General features: G+C 32.6%; 1 long non-coding RNA gene across 1 annotated transcript; it reads left to right on the top strand.

Moving 5' to 3' along the window:
• Positions 1–1,566: 1,566 nt before the first annotated feature.
• LOC118479740 lies at positions 1,567–3,361 on the top strand. The gene is made up of 2 exons (XR_004860366.1): positions 1,567–2,218; positions 3,193–3,361. It is a non-coding gene; the product is annotated as an uncharacterized LOC118479740 (long non-coding RNA).
• The last annotated feature ends 236 nt before the right edge of the window (positions 3,362–3,597 follow it).

Raw genomic sequence — 3,597 nt, 5'->3', positions numbered from 1 at the left:
CTAATTATGGAAAATATGAAAAAGCAGGGCGTTACACTAATGCTAAACACTAAAACTAACTCATAATGCTAAACCCTAAATACTAATGCTAAACCCTAAAACTAAATCACTCACATCAATCATAGATGTATAATACTTATTTTTCAATTTTAAACAGGTATATACATATATGTATAGTTAAAAGATTGACAATATACACATGTATATAAATCCTTAAAAAAATTTAATAGAAAAAGCTTTGATTTTTTCAAAAAAAAAAAAAGATAGAAAAGGCTTCGATTTTTCAAAAAAAAAAAATGCCATTTTCGCTTTTTTTTTATTTTACATTTTTGCTTAGAGAAAACTAGGTTAGAACCCCGTGTATTATACGGGTTGAATAAATGTAATTTTATATACTAAATTAAAAAAAATTCTTTAAAAATCTCGTTTATCACACGGGTTGAACAAATGTAATTTTATATATTAAAATTATATCTCTAAGAATCTCATGTATTGTTGTAACACCCCGAAAACGGGTTTGGTAATTAACCCACGTTAATACTAAAAGACGGGTAAAGTATCGCTAGTAGTAAAAATAACCCGGTAAATATTTGGGATTTATTAAGAAATCCTAATATTAAATACAACCGAAACAAAGTTTTAAGGAATTGAGTTTATAAGAGCCCGAGTTAACGGGATTTAAAACACTATGGATTATAACTCCCGGAACCCACCAAGTTAACTAGGTAAAATTAACCTAGTTAGTAAAGGGTAATTAAATAATAAACTATGAGTTATGGTTTCATATATGAATCTCTAAACTTGAGGGACTAAACATGGGCAATTAGAATAGTGTTTTATTAAAACACTTATAAAAAAATAAATAATAGAAATCAATACACACACATACGTATGCGACCAGAGGAAAGCTCCATGGGAGCTCAAACCCTAACTTCAACAAATCAACAAAATTGAAGGATCAAACCAAGTTCAAATCGAAAATGGAGCATAGATTACTGATCCTCATCACAAGAGGATCACAAGGTATGTAAAATTTCATAAAAACTCTCAACTTGAAATTCTCATGTAATTGGGAAAATCTGAAATTATAGTTGCATGTATGTCATATGATGATCTAGGAACAACTATAGTGTCTAGGGAGAAACCCTAGACAAATACAAGTTGAAAATCATGTGAAATTGTAGTGAAACCTATGAACACCATTGTAGGTGATTGATGGTTTATGTGAAATTTGATGAACACTAGGAAATAGAGTGTTGATCTAGTATAATGTGACAATTTGAAGTGATTTCAGAAATTATGGAAGTTAACAACTTTGTAAGATGATTGATTTATGTGAAATTAGGGCTAAGAGATAAGCTAGAGACTTGATAAATAAACATGTAAAATTCTGCCCTCAAAGTGTTTGATGAAATGCCTCAAAGAAGGCTCGAAACTAGAATTTTTGTAGTTAAAACACTTAATTGTGATGTTTTGGCTAAATTTTGATATGAAATTTGTAAGGTGGAATAATCGTACTAAGTCATGATTAAACTAACCACCTTGTGAATGACGAATAATAGTTGGCGCTTAACAAGCTAGGTGGAGCTTGGGGAGAAAGCGGGTCAACCGAATCAAGAAGGAAAAGAAAAGTGTAGCTTGGATACGAGGTAAGTGTAACTTACACCTTTCGTAGAATAATTAGTTATTCTATAAGCTTTCTTTTAATTCGATAAAAACAATATTGGGAAATATGGATTCCCGACGCAATTGATACGAGTCGGGGCATATGCAATATTTGGTAAAAACCATGATGAAGGGTAAACATTGGAAAATGGTAATATCGCCGTAAATGATAAGCATACAATGAATCTGGAAATGTTACCGTATGGGGTAACTCATGATAAGGAAAGGGATAAAATGGTAATTTAGTCATGTGCCGACAAATATAAGTAAAAGTAATAAGATACCCTACGGCGTAAGTCGAAATGGGTTAAATAACGAAATGGTATATATATGTAAATATATACCATTCTAAATTCAAATGCAAAATGTTTGGTCGTTTAGACCAAACGGGTCAAAGGGTGACTTGTAGTGCCATTTGACCAATGACGACTAATAAGTATGTGTCAAGTCTTATGCTTACAGGATAATAATGGTTTATGGATTTAAAATGCTACGAATTAGCATATTATAGAGGCAAGGTATCGAAACGGGTCAATAAATTGACCCGAGCCAGGTACGCGTAATTATAGTTGTGGATAATATACTTTATGGCTTTATATGTGGCGAAAGCCCTTCGTAGTAAATGAGGGGCTAATGTTGACTAAAATGCCCTCGAAGGATAAATGAGGCAAACAACCCATAAAGGTTGTTTAGGAACTTATATTAAGATCTTGTAATCCTTAGACGCGTATGAAAATAGTAGGTATAAACTATCGAGGGTTAAATGCCTTAAAATAGCATATTTGAGGGGTAAGACTCGGGATAGATAGTCTATTACATTATACTCACCACATTCATAGTTGTGGTGGGAAAACTAATCAAAGTAAAAGAGCGGGATTATGAGGCATAGAAGAAATGAGCGAAATTAGGCTTAAAAGGACATAAATGTCCTTAACGGGTCAAAATAAGCACTTGAGCATAAACGGGTTTAGAATGTGTAATAACCCATGATTTGAGCCTTGTACAATAGGAAACAATCACAATGTTATGTTTACAAAAGAAATAGGGACCGCAGACAGGTTGTTAGACGAAATCACAAACGGGTCAAAAGTTGGTAAAAAGGGTAGTAAGCCGAAGAGTTAAAAGTCTTAATTTTTGATAATCCGGATGCCGGATTTTAACTCCAAATGATGGAGGATCAAGTTACAAGTACGTAGGAAGAAACGGTAGGTCAAACGGACAAACGGATTAAATGTTATGAACGTTGCCGTTTTAGAAAACGGCAAACTTGGAGAATTCTGCAGAGGCCACCGTAAATTACGGTAGTTACCGTAATTTACGGTAGGCCATATAGCTTTACGCCATGAACCTCCTGAATTACGGTGGTGGAATAAACATTCAGGGGTTACCGTAAATTACGGTAGCCACCGTAATTTACGGTGGACCCTGAACAAAAATGTATTTTTGATCAGTTTTGTTTCCGGGACTTGTTTAGATACATATTAAATCCCGTATGACTAAATCATTTCATGTTTTTATGAAATGTAGGTACTTTTTGGATGCCGGAAGACGATCAAGCTCAACGCAGGACCGAACACGATATAGTTACATGCTTCCGCATTTTGCCACGTTGTAAATTTTAAACAACAAATTTCGGTCACGTTATGTAGAATAAATTATAATTTGTAAAAGTTTCAATAAACCCGAATTTTTGTAATATGTGTTGTCTTAGTTACACAACTAATTGTTGGTAATTACATACAAAATCGTTAATTAGTAACTAGGGTGTTACAATTGTACAGAATAAATGTAATTTTATATAACAAATAATAAAAACTCGTGATTTGTACGGGTTGAATAAATCTAATTATATATACTATATAATAAAAAAAGTTATATTTTTAAAAACACTGTGTATTACACAGGTTAAATAAATGTAATTTTATAACCTTA

Source organism: Helianthus annuus, chromosome 6 (genome assembly GCF_002127325.2).
Source record: "Helianthus annuus cultivar XRQ/B chromosome 6, HanXRQr2.0-SUNRISE, whole genome shotgun sequence".
Lineage (NCBI taxonomy): Eukaryota > Viridiplantae > Streptophyta > Magnoliopsida > Asterales > Asteraceae > Helianthus > Helianthus annuus.
The sequence above is the reverse complement of the archived record's forward strand: the minus strand, read 5'-3'. Positions and strand labels throughout refer to the sequence as shown.